At 38.8% G+C, this 22041-nt stretch overlaps 1 pseudogene; it reads left to right on the top strand.

Annotated features, from left to right (window-relative positions):
• The first annotated feature begins 251 nt into the window (after positions 1–251).
• On the top strand, positions 252–1501 carry LOC101690509 (annotated as a pseudogene).
• Positions 1502–22041: the final 20540 nt, after the last annotated feature.

Raw genomic sequence — 22041 nt, 5'->3', positions numbered from 1 at the left:
AAAAGAATGCACCTGGATTTTCCCCAGAACCCACTGTTTTTAAGTGTCAGATGGAATTGGGGCTCCTTTGGCTATAAACTGTGCTTGTTTGATGAAAATAGAAATCAGTCCTTCTCCCCTCAGTGTACAATTCATTACCTATTAGGAGTGTTTCTAACTGTACAAATCTCCCTCCCCTATTCCCCGGGTTGTTCCTTAAGCCACAAAACGCTGCACCCCAGCTTGTTTGACATCTGTCCTCTCAAGTGTCGATGACGCTGGGTCCCCAGGGAGGTATGTTTTGTGGTCAAGCTCCATGGCATGCCCTGGTCCTGTTCTATTAACGATATGAGAATTTCCTTTCTGACTACACAATTCATGATGGGACTGCAGGCATTCATTTCACTGGCTCTAGAGAAGTCAGGCGGAGTGGTAAAGCTTTTGTGGAACTCGAATCAGAAGGCGATGTAAAAATGGCCCTTAAAAAAGACCAGGAAAGCATGGGATACCAGTACACTGAGGTGTTCAAGTCCCACAGAACGAAGATGGACTGAGTGTTGAAGGACAGAGGTCAAAACAGTGCCTATACAACCAATGTCGGCTTTGTGTGTCTTCAATGACTCCTAACAGGATGCAACAAGGAAGAAATTCTTCAGTCTTTCTTGGGGTTAGAAATTGTGCCAAAGTGGATCACATTGCCTGTGGATCCCACGGACAAGATTATAGGGGAAGTCTTTGGGCAGGTTGCCTCCAGGAATTATGTGAGAAGACCCTAGGGAAGAAGAAGGAGAGAAAAGGGCATAGGTATACTGAAGAGTTCAAGAGCAGTCAGGAAGGAGTTAAGTCATTCTCAGATCACTCTCTGAAGTTCATGTCTGTACAGCAGCTGGGCTTTATGACCACTCTGGCACAGCCAGGAGGTATACTGGCACTGTCAAACAAGTGGGCCTAGAGAGGATGAAGTATGGTGCTTATGGTGCAGGCTATGGGTGCTGAGGAGTACAGCAGCCTCAGTGATGGCTACGGCTTCACCACCCATCTATTTGGAAAAGACCTCAGTTACTATCTCTTGGACATGTATGACCACAGATAATGGAGACAGCGGCTTCTCTGTACAGAGTACTACTGGACACTGTGTCCACATGAGAGGGCTGCCACAAAAAGCCACAGAAAATAACATTTACAACTTCTTCTCTCCATTCAACCCTGAATTGAGAGAAGGTCTATATTGAGATTAGCCCTGTTGGAAGAATGACAGGTAAAGCTGATGTTGAGTTTGCCACTCCCAAAGAAGCTGTGTGTGGCAGCTATATCCAAAGACTGGGTCAACATGCAACACAGATATGTTGACCTTTTCCTGAATTCCACAACTGGGGCCAGCAATGGGGAATACAGCAGCCAGATGATGTAAGGCATGGGGGTGTTGGCCCAGTCCATTTACAGAGGCCTGGAGGGGTAGTTTGTGAGTTGCTGTTATGGGGCTGGCTGTGGTAATCAGAACAGCATGGGTGGATATGAATAGTTTTATAGGAGCATTTGAATTATTACGATCAAATTTTCATAAGCAGCCAACAAGCAGTGAAAAGTAATTATTACTCTAGAGGAAGAAGCTGTGGGACCCATTTTGCACCATAAGTTTGTGAAATCTTATTTAAAAATTAGCTCTTCGGTGTTTTCCCATGGAAATGTTCTTCTGATGCTGAGTAAACTAAAACTATTTTCAGCTTTGCTCAATTAACATTTTGGTAGTGTACTTCAGAGTGATGTTATCTGATTTAAAGTAGTTTTAAATAAATTAAATGGATCTTTTATGCCACATCACCGTGAATACATTGGGAAGATGTGCTTTTTTTTTTTTAAACTCAAGGTCCTAGATCCCTAATTCAAAGAGGAACATTTCTCATGTTTGTTCATTTTAGTTTATTTTCACTATAAATCTTTTAGTTAAGCTTAAGCTTTTAAAAAATAAGTTAGTTTTGAAAACTGAGATCCATTACTGATACTGTAGGAATTAGTGAGGCCTTGACTTAAAACTTTCTTTGTTAAAGAGATTTTCCTTAACAAATGGTGTTGGAAAAACTGGACAGCCATACACAGAAGAATGAAAGTGGACCACTTTCCTATACCATACACAAATGGATTCAAGACCTAAATGTAAGACAGGAATCCATCAAAATCCTAGAGGAGAACACAGGCAACAATCTCTTTGACCTTGGTCATAACAACTTTTTGCTGGACATGTCTCCAGAGACAAGGGAAACAAAAAGGCAAAAATGAACTATTGGGACTTCATCAAGATAGAAAGTTTTTGCACAGCAAAAGAAATAGTAAAAAAAACTAAAAGGTAACCTATGGAACAGAAGAATATATTTGCAAATGCCTTATCAGATAAAGGGCTACTATCTAAAATCTATAAAGAACTTAACAAAATCAATACAACAAAAACCCAGTCAAGAAATGGACAGAAGACATGAACAGACATTTCTCCAAAGGAGACATACAAATGGTAGCAGACACATGACACATGCTCCACATCACTCAGCATCAGGGAAATACAAACAAGACCACAGTGAGATACCACTTCACACTGGTGAGAAGGGCTAAAATTAACAAGTCAAGAAACAACAGATGTTGGCAAGGATGTAGAGAAAGGGGAACCCTCCCACACTGTTGGTGGGAATGCAAGCTGGAAAATAGCATGGAGGTTCCTCAAAAAGTTGCAAATAGAGCTACCCTATGACTACTAGATATTTACCCAGATAGATATCGCACTCCTAGATATTTACCCAAAAGATACAAACATAGTGATTTGAAGGGACACATGCACCCCTTTCCATTAAAGCTGTGGCAAGTTTTTTTTATTTCTGGGCCCAGTAGATGGTTCTGGTTCTACAATTACCTGAACTTTAATTTTCTCAACAATCAAGCAGGCTTCAAAGGTATTCTTCCTTCTCAATTCTGTGATTTTTAACATTTGCAAAAGTGAAAAATACAGCATGGTTGTGAATTATTTCCAAAAATGGGAATCACTTTTGTCAAATAAGTTCTAAACCAGGGAACTTGGCAAGAGGACTTCTGGGTGTATCCAGCCTATCTAGCAACACAAATGAAGAATCTAAGGCTGTGGCTTCTTTGCAAAGAAGGTTAAGCCCAGTCAAAAGACAAGAAAGTTCTTCAGGTCTTTCTAAACTTTTTCACAGATAATATACATAGGACAACTCATTGTGAAGTTAAATTTGTATAAATGAATCTCAAATTTCAATGAAATCTCAAAGTACGTTCCTTAAGATCACATTTCTTTGCTTGTTGATTTGATGGTCAACAAGAAAACTCAACAAATCCTAGGAAAACCTTTGCATTCAGCCACAAAAAGTCTAATTTAAAATGATGCACATTCAAAAGTAAAGCAAATAAAACTAAACAAAACATTAAAGGATCACATGTGATGATTTCAGAGAAGACTAGATATGGAATCCATAAAGACATTAGGCTGTGTCTTTCCCAGTCTTCCCATGCCAGGCAGGGGGACTATAGAAGTATCTTATCATCCTCGGGTGTTTACTGAATGAATGGTAGTCTGTACTGCTTATTGAATGAATGGTAGTTCTGTACTGTCTAGCAGTACAGAACACCTTAGACACTTAGTGATGTTAATGAAACCTAAAGAGTTTCTTAGGTGAGAAAACTGCTGCTATTTGGGAAGATTTGATAGTATGAGAGTTCTAATAATGTAAACACAGCTCTGGAGACTTTTTAGAATCAACTTTTTAAATGGAAGGAAAGAGTGTTTATAGGAAGCCCTCTTGAGGGGGGACACTACAGGTTAGGAAAAATGGTCTTGGATGTTCTCACCTCCAGTTATTAGGAGTTCCTCAGCATTTACCATTCTGAAGATAACCCTAACCTTCCCTGTCAAAGTCTAATTTCAGAAAAAGATTTGACAAATTCACTTTCCCTGAATTTCAGTAATTCAGTTTACTGTGATACATGAATCTATTTTTAATATACTGTAATAACTCTTCTGTTTACTTAATAGTAAGTACTGTTTACTTAATAGTAAGTAAGTACTTAACAGTCTTAATCCTTAACCTATTTCTAACCATAGAATTAAAGACATCGGTTAGATGGAAAAAGATAATTTTGTAAAAGAAAATAATACTTTCTAGCAGAATTAGAATGTTTACTTCACCTGTCTATATTTAAGGCCCAGTAATTAATCATTTAGTAGTACTTCAGCTATGCTACATATTAAGAATAGCTAGCACAAAGCAAGGGAATGCCTGTCATCAAAACAGACAATCCCTAATGTACCAATGAATGACAGCAGCTTGTTCAGGACTTAAGCTAAACCAGGTACTCAAATTTACAATTAACAATTAACTTACAAGTATTATATTAGTTTCAGATGTGCAATATAATGATGCAACAGTTCTACTGGTACTTTTTAGGATAGTGTTTATAGTATTGGCGATACATTCTCCATGTTCCACATTTATGGATATATTTCCCATCTGTTTAAATTGTTTGTATCTAAGCAACTTAATACACTGTATGTATGTTTCACTTTATAATATATGTGTGTGTTAGAGGCAGATTGGCCATTTGAATACTGCAAACTGGCCCCATTTCTGCACATATTTTCTTGCAGTGCTGTGTGCATAAACTGAGCTGCAGACTCACAAGCTGCCTGCCATATACAAGTCTGATCTCCTTGTTTTGTTTTAGATTCAAAATTCCCAACAGGAAAGTAACCATTACAGTAACCAATCTCAGAGGCTTGTTTACTTTGCTTTATAAATTCCTAACCTTTTCCTGATGTAGCAGGAAAGTATGCAAGGCTCAGGTTAGGTCAACAACAGAGTCAAGGTTAACTGTGAGAGAGTGACATGGGAAAGAGCCCAACCAGTCAAACATTAAAACATCAATAGGCAACTTAGACCAACATTAACAGTAGCCATAACCTCAGTACATGTGCACTTAGTATATTTTATTCATAGAATCCAAGACTCTTAATGTCTGTTTTTCCCTTATGCAATACAGAGGGGATTTCACTGCTCTTAAGGATCTGTAGCTTCTGCCGGGGACAATTCTGTTCTTGGGCTCTGGAACAGCTCATAAATTACATCTTCAGAATTATAGAGTATAACAGTTAACAAAATGACTTCCTATTCCTATGGGCAGCTGACATAGGAATAGCTACTTACAGAAGGGATTAAGTGTGAAACTTGCTGTAGACACAGAGCAACAGTGAACTCATGAGCTTTTTTGTTTACATTTGGATTTTTGCTTATTTTGGCTCTATCAGTTCATATATCTGAGAAAAATGCAGCCCCTAGCTTATGTCACCAAGGTTAACTGTAGAAGAGAGAGATGAGGGCAAGCTTAGGGACCACAGTCTCTCTTGGCCATATTTCTATCTGCCAGAGCTACTCTGCTATTCCAAGTCTACTCCTGTGATTGAACGAATACCTCCACATGTGGGATGAAGTCTTATGAGAACACACTTGGCTTCACTTCAACACAGATTTCCGGCTCAGAATCTGTCAGATTAACTTAACCTCAGAGGATTCCAGTGCTCCCAAAGTAGGAAAAAATGTTTACAATCAAATAATTTGTAGAACCACTGGACTGAACAAAATGGCAAATATTTTCTTTATTGAAAAGCCATTATTAAATACGCTAGTATCCACTGTGATTCTTCAAGAGTAGATGATCATCTTCCAAAAATATCTGACCTTGGAAGACTTTTCTTTATTCAGAGGATCTCTAAAAATGTCACATTTTCCAAGGAACCAAGCCAGTCAAATTTTAATAGAAAGCTTGTTTCAGTCATTCATATTCAATCCAGCACAAATCAGAACATTGATTTTGCTGAGTTGGTTAAATTCCATGACTGATATCATTATGGACCTGATTCATAGCCTGTTCTAGTATCCTATCACACAAGGCTGTCATCAGTCTAGGAGATAAGGTGCATACATGAGCTTGTTAAAATCTAAAGCTCATAAGACAACCTCATAAGACTTAACTATTATTTGATTATTAAGAGCTTCAAGTCCCAGAAAATCTGAGGATTCATGGGAGCAAGAGAAATCTGTGGGAAAGCATAGCCATTGCCATGGTGACAAACCCCTTGAAATATTAAGAGTGGAACTCTTATTTCCTGTCTTTCCTAAAGAGCCGCTTATGAATCTGTCACCCAGGCATTTACCTAATTTTTTGTGCCACACCTCAGGGATACTATAGAGTTACTACTATAATGTTAAAAAAAAATTCTTCTACTTGAATAAAAATGACATTACTAAATCTTCAAGAGATTCTAAAATATTACAGTTACGGTTTTCTGGTATAAAGAGGTTCAAATTAGAAGAGAAAAATGGCTCAGGATGCCTCCTGATTAGACCCTGGTCTGGCAAGGCTTTTTAATGGCAGGCCTTAGAGGTGCTTCCTCTTCTGCAACCACTGGGCTGGAGGAGAAAAAAGGTAATAGAAGGAAGGAACAACTCACCAGTCTAACCAGGTCAGGCCAATTCTAGCCATAGGTCAGCTGAATCAGAACTGGCAAATTAAAGGGGCATGGTGTACATACTTTTGTCAATTTTATCAACTCAGTTATCTTCCTTTGAGAGAATCCTATATCTGAGCCACCTATATCTGAAATTTAGAACTGGAAGATATTTGGTCATCATTTTTGCAAACCTATATTAGAAAGTAGAAGACTGAAGCCTAGAAAGTTTTGTGAAATGTCCTAAGAGTGGTTTCTGGGGAAAAGTACAGTATCTTTGAAAAAGCAAACATTCTATGTGTTTTTCCACTACAACAATAAACATACTTCTCTTTTTAAAAATATTTATTTATTTATTTATTTGAGAGAGAGAGAGCAAGCAGGGGAGTGGGACAGAGGAAGAGGGAGAGAGAGAATCTCAAGCACACTCCCTGCTCAGTGGGGCTGGATATCATGGCCTAGAGATCATGACCTGAGCTGAAACCAAGAGTCAGAGGCTTAATCGACTAAGTCACCCAGGTACCTCTCTGAGAGCAGAACACAGCTATATAAATTTCCTATGGGTTTTCACAACTAAGACAAACCTAAGCAAACCTTTTGCTTGCTACAAATCATCTTACTTTAAAAATCAGAGAAGGGCTAGATGAAGGAAAAAAATACGAAAAGGTATAAGGAGTAGCTTTGGCCAGAGGTGCAAACAATACAGGAGAAAGCTGGCAGTAATACTCTGATCTGTACACAGACACAATAGCTTCCTACTGAAAGCAGATGTTCTTTCCAAATGAGTGCCTCTCAGACACTTGGGTTACACAGTGATGCACCAGTCCAGAGCAATCCATCTTCATAACAATCTTCCTCCATTGAGACTTCTGCTCCTGGTCAGGATGTAGAAGGATGCTAAAGACTATCCCTTCTTTGGTAAGAATAAAAATGTCCCAGAGAAAATAAAAATTATATTTTTCTACAGGGCAGGGGAAGGGGGTTGCATGTAATGAAGCCGTTATGAACTTAACTCCAAGGAAAATAAGCTTTTATTAGGTAAGTAGAGAGTTGTGACAGTTTCTATATGTGAGACCACCTCATCTAAGTACAGAAAGAAATGGAGGATAGATGGAGAGACCTTTCAGGGATGGAGGGAAAATGGCCAAACTTTGTAAAATAATGTATTCTAACTAGAGGGTCTGGAGTCTAGAAGAATCCCAAAGCAGGAATAGAACACTTGGACCAAGAATTCTTCTTCTGATACTACCACAATCCACCATGAGGTTTGCTTAGAAAAACAGCAGTTGGGGGACTGACTGGTAAGTAGAGAGTAACTGTACAACTCTGCACGTTCTGGAGTCCTGCCAGAGTTTCATCCAAAGGTAAGCAAGCTAAAAATATCTGAAATTTCAGCTAATCCTCACCCAACTCAACTACTGACAAGATCAAATAGTAATTTGGGATGACGGAGGTGGGGTTAAACACATGTGAACTTGGTAACAGTTAAAGCTGTGAGCCAACATAAGTACATTCATATACATGTCCAAAAGCAAAATTATATTACACGTAAGAAGGTGAAACAAAACAAAACAAAAAACCAAATTACATCTAAGAAAAAAACAGTCATTAGAAACAGATTTGTAGATGACAGTTATTGGAATAGGAAGACAAGGACTTTAAAACAACTATTATAAATATATTAAATCACTAACTGAAAAGGTGATTATGTTGAATAAAAAAATGGATAAAAATAAAAACTCTAAAAAAGAACGAAGTGGGGCACCTGGGTGGCTCAGTGGGCTAAGCCTCCGCCTTCAGCTCAGGTCGTGATCCCAGGGTCCTGGGATCGAGTCCCGCATCGGGCTCTCTGCTCAGCAGGGAGTCTGCTTCCCCCACTCCCCACCTGCCTGCCTCTCTGCCTACATGTGATTTCTCTCTGTCAAATAAATAAATAAAATCTTTAAAAAAAAAAAAAAAGAACAAAGTGGAATTCTAGAGCCAAAAATCTAGAATTTTTGAAGGTTAAAAATCATTGGGTGAAATTAATTCTAAAAGGGAAAGTGGTCAAAAGAAATTATTCAAAGTAAAAATGAAAGAAGAAAAAATTAAGGAAAAAAAGAGAAGGTCAACAATGTGTGGGATAACACCAAGAGTTCTACAAACAATTAGAGTCCCTATAAGAGTAGAGAAAAATAATTGAGCAAAAAGAGTATTTGAGGAAATAAGGATGAAAGTTTTTAAATTTTTGAAAATTATCCACCCACAAATTTAAGAATGGGGGTCTCTAATGGATGATGCAAAGAAAATCTCTAATGGATGATGCAACAAAAACTTTAGCATATTATAGTCAAATATCTGAAAACTAGAGAGAAAATTTAGAAAGCAATCAGAAAAGAAAAAAAGGCATATTACATACAGGGTAATAGCAATGTAAATGATAGTTAACTTCTCATTACAAACAATGCAACTCAGAATACAATAAAATAATATCTGTAAAGTGCTAAAAAGAAGAAATAAAACAAAACCTGTCAACCCAGTATTTTATATCCATGAATATATCATTTAAACATGATGGTGAAATTGAAGGTACTTTTGAATATATGAAATCTCAGATAGCTTGTCATGGCACATTTGCACTATAAAAACATACTAATGAAAGGTCTTTAGGCCAAGAAATGATACCAAATGAAAATTCAGATCTGTAGAAAGGGGAAAAAAAAGACAGAAATGATGATTATAACAGTAAATATAAATGATGTATTTTTTTTCCTCTTTATTTGAAAGACAACTTAGAAAGTCTTTGAAAGCAAAATTTTAAAAATGCATCATGGGGTTTATAAAATATGTAGAAGTTAAATGTATGACAAGAATAATAAAAAAACAGGAAGGAATAAGTGGAAATATACTGTTGTAAATTCTTATATGCAAAGTAACATAATACTAATTCAAGGCAGACAGAGAGGCAGATATTATTTTTTTTTCCATTACATATATAAGAAAGCTGAAGCTCAAAGAGGATCTTCTAGTTGACCAAAGTAATAAAGAGAGTTAGTGACCAAGTATAGCCTAGGAACCAGGTTTGCAGACCCTAGACTATTGCTTTTAAAATAAAGCTGGGATTAAGCTTGGATGCCTGATAGTTAATCCAAGGCTTTACATAACTAAAAGAATCCTTTCTCTTAGCCTGCAAGGGTTTTTTCTATAATAGTTCATTTTATTTTTCTAAAATTCCCCTTCTTTCGCGATGGCTGGCATATTATGTATAAAATGTATAAAGAAAAAGGGACTACACATAGTTCTGTTTCTTTTCCATCTCCCTTCTCTGCTTGGTTTCTCTTCAAAGCAATTTAACTTATCTCACTAAGTCTGGTTAATCTAGTCTAAGACTTCCCATATCAATCAAGAACAAATGAAAACAATAATGTAGGCATAGGAGAAATTAAGCATAGGGTCTTTAGAGGAATATTCAAACAGATGCTGTAAAAAAGGTAATGAAAGCCCATTAAGAATAAGAAAATTGTGTTCCCTCATTTTTCACTGTAATAATGAGCTTTTCATCTCTTGTTTTGGATCTAGTGTATCTTGACAATGATAGGGGATTATGTCATCCCGTCTCATCAAGTCAGAGTTTAGCATAGAACAGGATGACCTTCAGTAATCAATGGCGAAGTATAAAAAAACGTATAATTTACTCCATCCCTGCTGCTATTCCAGATGCTCTCTGCCTGTCCATTAGCAAAGAACATTCCATCCAATATCCCATTTCCAAAACAAAGAACATGGTAGAACCATTCTTACTAGTTCTTAGCTCTGCATGAGCCAAGAGGGGTCCTTTGAAACCTAGGCTGCAGCAAGAAAAGTCTACTGGGATCTCTAGTCCACCCATATCAAATAGTACCTTGACATAAAGAGGGCTTCCAGGGCAGAACAAGTATAAATAGCTGCTCCACAGACTTGAGGGAAATCAGCTCCATTTTTGTCTTGGCATACAATGCAACTTCTTTGTGGGTCATTTAGAGCCTGGGCAGACTTGCAGACAGATCAGTCCTCCTAGCTGGGCTAATATAAGAATGTAGAAGGCAATGGGAAGTAGGGTGGGGGGAATATTTCAAATGTGTCAATGAATTGCACCTAAGAACTGGTGTTGAGGTGAGTCCTATGTCCATATGAGATAATGGGCAAGGACTAGAGAGAGTTCCTAGTTCACCTTGATTTAAGAATCAGAGAATGATTCAGAAAGAACTATGGTAGAGTAGCCAAATTCATAGAAACAGGAAATAGAATGATGGTTGCCAAAGACTCAGGGAAAGGAAATGGGGAGGTATTATTTAATGGGGATGAAGTTTTAGCTTGGGAAGATGAAAAAGTTCTGGAGATGGATGGAGCAATAGTTGCACAAGAATGCAAATGTACTAAATGCCACTGAACTGGACACTTCGGAATAGTTAAAAAGGTAAACTTTATGTCGTGTATATTTTGCCACCATATATATATATATTATATATATATAAAAAAAATATATATATATATTTTTTTTTTTGGCCACCATTTTTTTAAAAAAGAAAAACCATGTGGATGAGTTAATTAGCTGTTGGCCCCAATCTGTTTGGAAAAATTCATAGGTCAATATTGCTTTTAGCATCTGGCATTCCTTATATATTCCCCCAGTGCATCACTCAGATTTTCTCAGCCACCATCAATATAGAGAACCCACATCTGTTTGAAAGGGGAGAAGGTAAGAATGGGAGATCAAATGGGAGATCAGCCACGTCACCACCCCTAAAGTTTCCAATAATAAAACAAATTTGAAAGTAGTATTAATATTCTGTGTCAGACATTATACTACCATTTTATCTATAGTTTATTCAACCCAGGACTGTGCAGACACCTATTAGTCTGATATTAAGAAGAATTTGCCCATCATACCTGAAGCCCTTTCAGTTAACCTGATTAATGTGCTTCAAGAGTAGCTGATGTGTGTTGGTGAGAATTTGGGTCAGCTGGTTGTGAAAAAGTGTAGCTCACTTTCTCAAACTTTGAAGCATAAGGATCTTTTAAAAAGAATAAAACTTTTCTCCTACCCCTGAGAATAAATCCATAGACTCTAGTTTGAGAAACATTGATTTAAACAACTGAAGCCTTCTTTTAAGAAACTCCTGTGCAATTGCAAATTACCACTGCAGAAGGAAAGTTTCATCGAACTGATAAAAATATAATTTTAAATTGTCATTGTAATTAAAACACCAGATTAAATTTAAAAATTTTTTTCAGTAATTCATGGACACCCCACCCCAACCGTGTTCAAGAACATGTGCAAGGTCCTACCTCTGTTTAAGAAAGACTTCTAAAAAAGTTTTGGGAGTCTCTGACAGACCTGACTGATATCAGGGGGAAAAAGCAGAGAAACAAGTGAAGGGTTTTGGGGATGGTGGTGAGTCTCAACAAAAGCAAATTATTTTAAAAATGAATGTACATCCTGAAGTGAGAAGTAGGGTGAGGAAGTAGATACGTGTATATAGAGAGGGTGAAATAATTTTTGAGAAGTTTATTTTCAGTAGATCATGGGTGGCTCGATTTAGCACATTCCACTGTTTTACAAAATGGTGCCACTGAAAATATTTTTTAGCAATAACACTTGGAGTATCTCCGGTCTCAGTCACCTCCTTCTCATGCAATTTGATTTATGACGACTTGTTTTGGAAATTGAGAGAAAACTGCCTTGTGAGTATTTACATGAGCTGATTTTGTTTTCCTCTTGGGCTGCACCGCTGTCAGCCATGGGCAGGGTTTTTTTTCCCCCTTTCCCCTCTTGTGGTTCCTACAATAGAAATAATTATTTTTTAAAATGGAAAGGAACCCACTCCCTTTTTATAATCTCAGCTACAGATCGGCTTTTGATTTTGCATGCTTCATTTTGCTCCATGATGGATAATTTGGAGGTTTGAGTAATTAACCCAAGACTCATAGGAGGCCAGCTTTCGAAGGCGGGCAATTTTGCTGTGGTCGAGTCGGCTGCTGTCAAGCATTAACTTCTTAATAATAAAGCCTTTCAGACCCTCAACTATCTGCACAAAGATGCACTTGAAGCTAGAGGCTTGGCAGAGTGTAAGCAGACTACTTCTATTCTTTCCTTGGACAAAATAGTCCTCTTGATCTTTGGGTTGGAGCTATTTTTATTTTAGTTCAGTTCTTTTTTGTTTTTTAACTTGGTGGGCAAGTCTTTGACTTATATTTTGATCCACTGCTTAATCTGTTGCCTTTTTTCTAAAAGACCTGCAAAAAGACACCCTTTCCAATAACCAGTGACGAGCTCCCTCTTTCAGTATATTTAGAATCCTCTCTTTTTAGAAGAGCAGTGACTCAACTCCTGAACTAAATAAGAGTTTGCTCCTCTGATCACAGTACACTTCCTGCTATTAACGTGAAATGGCTCTGGTGCAGCACTGGGGACAATCACACCTGCAATTAACAACCAAATTAGGATGTATCTTTTCTTGGCAAACAGATCCACCAGAAATTTGAGGACAGCTGCTGCCCTCCCTCCCATTCCCATTCTCCTTTTAATGCCCCCTCTAAAGCTCTTAGCAGAGAAGTGAACCAGAAATTTTTGTGTTCCATTCGAGAAATCAGCGTATTTTAACTGATTTGGCAAATACCTACTGAACGCTTACTATGTAACGCTGGGGCAGGCAGTGGTCTTTTATTCACTTGTCATCAGGGTTTCTGTGCCTGGAACCTCTGAGCTTCAAAAAGGATTATGAAAATAAACCTAGTATATGTATATAGCAATTATTTACATACATATCTATTACAAAATTAATAAAGTTAATTAAATGTCCACCAGCAACATCAACCTAAAGCTGCGGACACTTAAAAATCCCATTACATTCAAAAGCAGTTTATAGGTAGATTTTTCTTGCTTTTTTTTTTTTTTAAGATTTTTATCTATTTATCTATTTATTTGAGAGAAGGATACAGGGCGGGGGAGAATGAGCAGGGGTAGGAGCAGAGGGAGAGGAACAAGTAGACTCTGCACCAAGCTCTGAGCCATATGTGGGGCTTGATCTGGTGACTCTGAGATGGTGACCTGAGCCAAAATCAGGATGTGGATGCTTAACTGACTGAGCCACCTCACCACCCCTAAATTTTTCTCACTTTTCAAAGATTCCCAAATACTCTACTTGTAAAGAAAACTAGTTTTTCATGGACAAATAATTTCATAAGCATATTTATTTTATTTAAAAACTATTTCAAAAAATTTTTTTAAATTATAGTTACTGTGAGATGTATAGGTATCAAATTGCTTATTTTGATAAAGACCCCTGAAGGCTTTAAAGCAGCCCAGTGAGAGTAGATGAGACGTTCAGGGGTGTCAAAGAGGAGGCCTCTGCCATTCAGAAATTTACAACCCCAGGTGGATAGGCATGGCTGGTATACTAGTAAAGGAAAGGCAAAGGGTGTGTTCTACTTGAGGTCCTAGCACTGATATGAAGGGCATTCAAATATGCCCTTTGGCATATTTGAAGACAGCTCTCATGTCAGCCCCAAAGCATTTTTCTTTTCTGCTGCTTTCTGTTCCTTATATAATCTCATTCTCGTCACTTCCTCTTGATCATACCCTAACTTGTATCTCATATAATTTGGGGCCCCAAAAGGAAAACCACACTCCAGATGTGATAGAAACACGTACAAAAGATGTGGGAGTCTTGCCACCTCACTAGAGTTTTATTCTTACATTAATTCAGCCACAGGGCGTTTTGCATGAATACTGAGCTGGTCCTCAACCAAAACACAACAGCCCCCAGGTCTTTTTCACATCAGTGGTGCCAAGCAGATTACCCTCAACAGGTATTTATGAAGACAGCTTTCTAAACATTTTTGAATTTATATTTGCTAAATGTAGTTCTGTAATTCTCCACTCCCCTCAAAAACCAAATCTTGATTTTGTGATCTGGTATAGTTATTTTCCCTCTCAGCTTGGTGACAGCTTAAATTTGATAAGCTTGCCTTCTATATCGGAGAAGAGAGAGATGGATCAAGTGTAGAATAAGGGATTGTACCCTAGGGACCACCCCAAAATTTGTCAGTCCCTGTGGTTAGCTGGTTCCATCAGCTATAAAATTCAACAATGGTACAATTCTCTATTTTGCCAAAAATTATTTAACGCTTTACTGAAACAACATTCTGATTTTCAAAAACTATCCAAACAGGGATATCTACAGTTTCTATTTGCAGTTTAATATTATGTCACAAAGAATTTTAACAATATATAACCCAGAACTCATAGGTACTGACTCATTATTACATTTCTTTATAGAGACAAAATGTCTGAGTCTAGGATGATGAAATTAAATTTGCGTGACGCCAAAGAATCAGCAAAGATAATGGCACTAACCACTCATGGTACAGAGTTGAATGAGATTTAGAACAGGTCTTTTCATCATCCCTGAGCCTCGGAGTACGTCAGGCCCCAAGTCTGTCTTCACTTCCCTTAGGTCTTTCTTTTTCTATCTCCCTCAAAATTCTGTATAAACGACACCATTTTTCTGAGTGCTCCTAGACATTCTAAATTTTAAAGTTTTAAGAAGAGTGTCCAATTCAGTATTCCTTGTCTGGCTTTGCCTTTTGACCTAGATCTAAAGTAATTGGATCTCTGATAAGTGCTTAATGGCTTTGGGGACCTGCAAAGAAGTGTGGGTCACGCTCAGGATTAAAGGGCTCAGGAATCCAGGGAAGGCGCCACATTCCCTGGCTGTGTTAATTAGCCATGCCTGTTGCTAATAAGTCTCTGGAGATATTTTACAGGATCACAGAAGCAATATGTGATGCCCCGAGTGGGAGGGAGAAACAACACACTAGCTTTATGAATCTCATGGAAAAGAACGTCACTGTCTCTATAGAATCATTCTCCTTATAATTTGGATTTTTTTTTTTTTAAACCAGAACAACAGAACATAGAAATTAAACCTCTGTAATCCGGAGTGAATTATGGAAATGTATTTCTTTTTCCCAATTATGTAATTCAATTCATTGTTCTTATCCTTCAACAAAACATTGACTATTTTTAGCTGAAAGCATGAGTTTATAATCATTTTTTAAAAATTCTATGGATCTCATCCATGGAATTTATTTGCTCTTCAATACTGTCTTTCCCTCGAGGGACTCATTACTCATTTACACATGTAGAAAGTAAATAATGTGCTATTAACTGGAAAAAAATGCAGTCTCCAATTCATGGCACCAGGATATGCTTTTTTTTTTCTTTTCTTTCTCCCTACCCCCCTTTTTTTCTTTTCTTTTTTTTTCTTTTAACAAGACAAGCATTTGGAAACAGAATACTTTAAAAGGAAAAGATCAGAACTTGTTTTTCAATGAGTTGGGAACAACAGGCACCATTGTAGCCCAAAGCAAGGGTCCTACATTCAACTGGGGGGGGGGGGGGGCGGAATCCATAACAAACTATTATATGTAAGCTCAAGATTTAGATTAAATATTCTTAGGTTCCACATGGATTCTAATTTCTTTCTTAAGGTATATATCTAGTTTCAAATTTAATCATGACTTTTTCTTTTTTAAGACCTCTGTATTCTGATAAATTAAAAACTTTGGTAGTAATCATTTAAAGTAGAAATAAGGGCATATTTCCACAACAGCTATTCATCTGTGGCCCAATTGGCACCATAGGAAAAATTCTTCCCAGGATTCTCCAGGCTGGGGAGAACAGGACACAATCTGCTTTCATCAAAGGGTCAGGATCTAGCTTATCATAAAGTACAGCATGAATCCTGTCTGGGTATGGCATCTATATCAAAGCACAGGCATTCCCAGACATATAATCATTATTCTTGTAGGCATCTCAGGAGTGCAAACGATTGATTCCATCTGTGTTGATTGAAGTGGCTACACTGGGCTTCCCTAGAGACAAGGGTAGAACTACTGAAGCTGTCACATTTTGCTCTCAAAGAGGACCAGGGATGATGTTAAAAATAACAGTATCTAACATTTAAGGAATATTTATTACATGCTAGGCACCACTTTCAACACTTGATGCATATGAGCACATTTATTCCTAACAACAATATCAGGGAGGTACATGAATATTCCTATTTTATGGACAAGGGACTGAGACACAAAGAACTTAGATGACTTCTCAAAAGCAAGCCATTAGCAAGACCCCTGGTGGTCTGATTTTAGAGCAGCCTTACTTAAAAGGTACATGTGAGGAACATAAGTAATTTGAAATGATCAGTAGGCACATTTTTTTTTTAAAAAAAGTAAACTGACATAGATGAAATTAATTTTAGTAATATATTTTCTTTAGTTCAGTGTATCCCAAATATTATCATTTCAACCGATAACGATAGGAAACTTATTAATGAGATATTTTACATTTTTTAACTAATTCCTTGAAATCCCCTGTGTGTTTTACAATCACAGCACATCGAGTTTGAACTAGACATGTTTCAAGGGCTTGATGCCACACGTGGCAGGGTCTAGTGATCATGAGTCAACTTTCTGTTAAATATCCTCATTTTGGGGCACCTGGGTGGCTCAGTGGGTTAAGCCGCTGCCTTCGGCTCAGGTCATGATCTCAGAGTCCTGGGATCGAGTTCCGCATCAGGCTCTCTGCTCAGCAGAGAGCCTGCTTCCCTCTCTCTCTCTCTCTCTGCCTGCCTCTCCATCTATTTGTGATTTCTCTCTGTCAAATAAATAAAATCTTAAAAAAAATATACCCTCATTTCACTACAAGTGGTGTATTTCACCCTGCAGTATTACTCTTCCCTTCAGCTGGAGGCAGTTTCTAAATGCAGAAATGTAGTGGAGAAGGGGATTAGTGTGGTTTCTGGGGGAACTGGAAGAATCAGACCCCTTCCACCTATTTGGAGCCCCTAGGGATACTAGAATAAGGCCTGGCTCTAGGATGACAGAACATCTCTGACTGACAGAAGCAGCCCCACGCGCCCCGCCACCAACTTGACACCCGGACACCACGGCCCTGCATTTCCTTCTCAAGCTCTCTGCGGGGTCCCTGGGAAGACTAGGCTGGGAGGACAGGGGCAATCAGGACAAATGCCCCTACACATAGTTCTGGTTCTGTGCATTCAGTGGTTAGGTGGGCTCACCCTGGGTGCTTCTGTCGGAAAGGGAGAGCAGGCCCCTCAGAAGGTGTGTGCTGGATGGCCCTGTGCCAACCAGAAACTGCTCTAGACAGAGGCTGATGTTCCCTGTGCTCACCTCTGCCAGCATAAACAAGGCAGAGAGGTCATCTCTAGTCCTTAGCTCCCTGGGTGATAGGAGTTATATTTTCTTTCTCTGTTTCTCCCCTCTTTCTGAAGATTTGTCCTCTTTAGGGCCACAGGGTTAGTTTATCTTTTATTTCATTACCTTTCTGATCATGAAAAACTCCCTCCTTGGTCTGCCTTCAGGTGGTAGTCTTTATCACCAGAGGTCTTACTTCTGGAAGGAGAGCACTGCAGGGAAATGAATGTTCTGATGGACCAGGTAAGCTTCTGAGGACAGGAAGCTAGGCAGTGGTCAGGGGACCGGGCTAGTCTCCCTAGTGTCCTAGCAGTCAAGGGTTGACTGGTGGGGGAGGGTCACAGAAGTGTCAAGAGGGTGCCTTCCACTCAGAGAGAGCAGAACACATTACTGGGAAGTGGGCTCTTTCACATCCAAGAGGCGCATGCTCCTTCTGTTCTGCTCAAAGGCTGTTTCAGAAACTACAGTCTCTGCCTCTGCTTCTGCCCCCACCTTCTCAGCCCTGCTTGCAGATGGAGATGGAGGGTGCAAACAGGAAGGAAAAGATAGACAGAGGGATACACAGTCATTTCTGTATTTGTATCTGGAAAAGCATTTTTCCAACTTCTTTGATTATAATTCACTCTAAGAAACATATTTAAATTGGTACAACTCTTTTGAAGAAACTGTTCAGTGGCATCTTCTAACACTGAATCCCCACATACCCAATGACCTAGCAATTCCATTCCTCGCTAGATCCCCGAGCCAACAGGAATGTGGACCTATGTTTACCAAAAAACACATAGTATTAAGTTCATAACAGTACTCTCTGCAATAATAATAATAATAATAAAGTGAACACGACCCAAAAATCATCCACAAGAAACAAACATTAGACCAAACATTAGACCAAAAGATAAGCAATCAATCTGTTAGTTAAAACCATATGCTTAATCCATTCATCTGTTGATGGACATCTAGGTTCTTTTCATAGTTTGGCTATTGTGGACATTGCTGCTATAAACATTCGGGTGCACGTGCCCCTTTGGATCACTATGTTTGTATTTTTAGGGTAAATACCCAGTAGTGCAATTGCTGGGACATAGGGCAGTTCCCACAAAACAAACTGAGGGTTCCTGGGGGGAGGGGGGTTGGGAGAAGGGGGTGGGATTATGGACATTGGGGAGGGTATGTGCTTTGGTGAGTGCTGTGAAGTGTGTAAACCTGGTGATTCACAGACCTGTACCCCTGGGGATAAAAATATATGTTTATTTAAAAAAAAAAAAGAAGGGAATCTTTCTGCCCTTCAACAGACGAATGGATAAGGAAAATGTGGTTCATATACACTATGGAGTATTATGCCTCCATCAGAAAGGACGAATACCCAACTTTTGTAGCAACATGGATGGGACTGGAAAAGATTATGCTGAGTGAAATAAGTCAAGCAGAGAGAGTCAATTATCATATGGTTTCACTTACTTGTGGAGCATAACAAATATCATGGAGGACATGGGGAGTTGGAGAGGAGAAGGGATTTGGGAGAAATTGGAAGGGGAGGTGAACCATGAGAGACTATGGACTCTGAAAAACAATCTGAGGGGAATGAAGTGGTGGGGGGTGGGAGGTTGGGGTACCAGGTGGTGGGTATTATAGAGGGCACAGATTGCATGGAGCACTGGGTGTGGTGCAAAAATAATGAATACTGTTATGCTGAAAATAAATAAATTTAATTAATAAAAAAAAATCCTAAAAAGAAATCCTAAAAAAAAAAAGTAACAAAGCAACTGACACGAGCTACAACACAGATGAATCTTGAAAACAGTATGCTGATAGAAGTCAGTTTCAGTCATAAAAGACCACAGACTATTTGATTCCATTCTTAGGAAAGAATAGGGGATAGAAAGTAGATTAGTGTTTGCTTAGGGCTAGGTGGGAAGGGACTGAGAAAGAGTGGGGAAGAGATACCTAAGTGTTGCAGGATTATTTTTGAGGTGTTGAAAATGTTCTAAAATTGACTGTGCTGATGGTTGTAGTTGTTTATGAATACACTAAAAATCACATCAAACTGGACAGTTCAAGTATGTGAATTATATGGTCTATAAATTAAAATTCAATAAAGCTTGTTAAAAATTAAAAAAAAACCATATGCTTATGCTATGTTATATGGTGAAATCTGTTTATATTTTAAATAGCTATGTATGTGTGGTCATACAATATATAATAGGTATATTGTATATAACTCAATACTGAGAATGGGCAAACTATAGCTACATTATATATTATATTATTATATGTCTCAAAAATAGTGCCAAGCAAAAGAAGTCAGATACCAAAGACATAATAGAACACATGTGACATCGTTTCAGTTACACAAAAATCAAAAAAGAGGCAAAACTAACCTATGTTACATATTAGGCTACATTTTATATTGCAACTGACAACACATAACACATACATATATGAGCTGAAAGGATATGGAAACAATTCTTATTCTTACTATACATTGGTGGACGTTGATTTTCTTTTTTCTATTCTGCTTTTCTAAAGGCTAGTTGCTACCCATTTGATCGATTTTAATCATCTTAAATGGATTGTGACCTGTAGTTTAGAAAACACTGTTATTAATGTAGATTAGGGTCTCAGACTAGCCCGAAGTCTACCTCATTTCTCTATGCTGCAGTTTCCTCCTCTATTAAGACAAGGATAATAACGGTGCCCATCTCACAGGGTCACTGTGAGGATGGGATAAATTAATGCACATTAAGCACTTTGCACAATGGCTGGCACGTGATTACACACATGCTTTTATTAGTAGTTTCATTTCTAAATACTTCCAGGTCTTTCCTCAGGCAAATAAACCTTTTAAATCCCGGCTCTATTCCTACTAATAATGTAAACTAAACTTCCAGCAGAGACTTAGATAGGACTTCATGCTCCAGGGAAGCCAGGTTCCCTGTGATTAAGACTTCTGGGATTTCCACCTACAAGTCGGCTTCTTTCAATTGTTTCTGTGTTCCCACATCCTGTTCCACTGGGCTGTTTTCTTGTCCGCTCTGATCTTTTGGGTAGGGCCCTGAGATCATCTGGGCATGTACAGTGTAACTGTATTTGCACAATTCTTGTTTTTCAAGTCATCTTAGCTTGGGAAGCGTTGGCGACAGCTAAGAGCAGCCCTCCTATTTGGCCAGGGGGTCAGACCAGCCCCCATTGCTTCCTCCAACAACAAGGGCTTTATGCTCCATGCAAAAAGACCAGCTGTCAGTTTAAATTTCCTTAATCCAGCCAGATCCCCACTCAGCCAATCAACAGTCTCTATCTGGGGGAAGCCCATCTGTGAAATGCAGCAGTGCCCTTACTGGAATGACTTGTCATAAAAATTAGTTTGGGCACTAATCTAAGGAAGCTTTGTGCTGAGTGGAGGGACTGCAAGGTCCTGGCTGGCTGGTGTTCTTCTCTTTACCAAAAATCTGGACCAGATGAGCAGGGCAGAGCTTGAACATAAAGCAAACGCCTTCACCTCATACCTCCTCCCATGTGATGCTGTCCTCAGCAATAAGGGAAGGACCTTACCCACTCCGCCAGGTTTTCTCTTGCAGGCAGCCCACACTGTCATGCAAGGGGCCTGACTAAAAGAATGCGTGGATGGAAATCTATCAGTACTGCTGGGTTCTGTTTTTGGAGGGTGGAGGGGTGGTGCGGTAGCTGCTGTTTTCTAACTGCAAGGTTACACATGCCAACACATGTTGGCCCAGTTTGTTTAAAAAAGGACACATGACCTCATCCTCCTAAGAAAAATTCTTCTGGGGGGCCCTGAGTGGCTCAGTTGGTTAAGTGTCTGCCTTTGGCTCAGGTGATGATCCCTTCGTTCCTGCATCAAGCCCCATGTTGGTCTCCCAGCTCAGCAAGGAGTCTGCTTCTCTCTCTCCCTCTGCCTCTGCCCTGGCTCATGCTCTCTTGCTCTCTCTCTGTGTCAAATAAATAAATATAATGGAAGGAAGGAAGGGAGGTGGGAAGGAAGGAAGGGGAAAAAAAAGGAAAGAGAGACAGAGAGGGAAAAGAAGAAAGGATAGAAGAAAGGAAGGAAGGAAGAAAGATTGATTCTTTTAGTTTGAGCTGCCCCTCTCACTTCTGGAAGAATAGTTACTCTCAAAACATGTTTTCAGAGCTGCTGAAAAAAATGAAGACTTTCATTTTGCTATATCTTAATGGTCCAGGTGACTTTTTCCTCCCAGGACCACCTCTCTTGACCTCTTTCCTTTCAATTTATTCCACACCCTCCCTTTACCACCACCCCCAACTTTTTAAAATTTTTCCTGGACTCTTTCCCCCTTTTATCC

This window comes from Mustela putorius, unplaced genomic scaffold (genome assembly GCF_011764305.1).
Source record: "Mustela putorius furo isolate JIRA1106 unplaced genomic scaffold, ASM1176430v1.1 tig00000145_pilon_pilon_pilon, whole genome shotgun sequence".
NCBI lineage: Eukaryota > Metazoa > Chordata > Mammalia > Carnivora > Mustelidae > Mustela > Mustela putorius.
The sequence above is the reverse complement of the archived record's forward strand: the minus strand, read 5'-3'. Positions and strand labels throughout refer to the sequence as shown.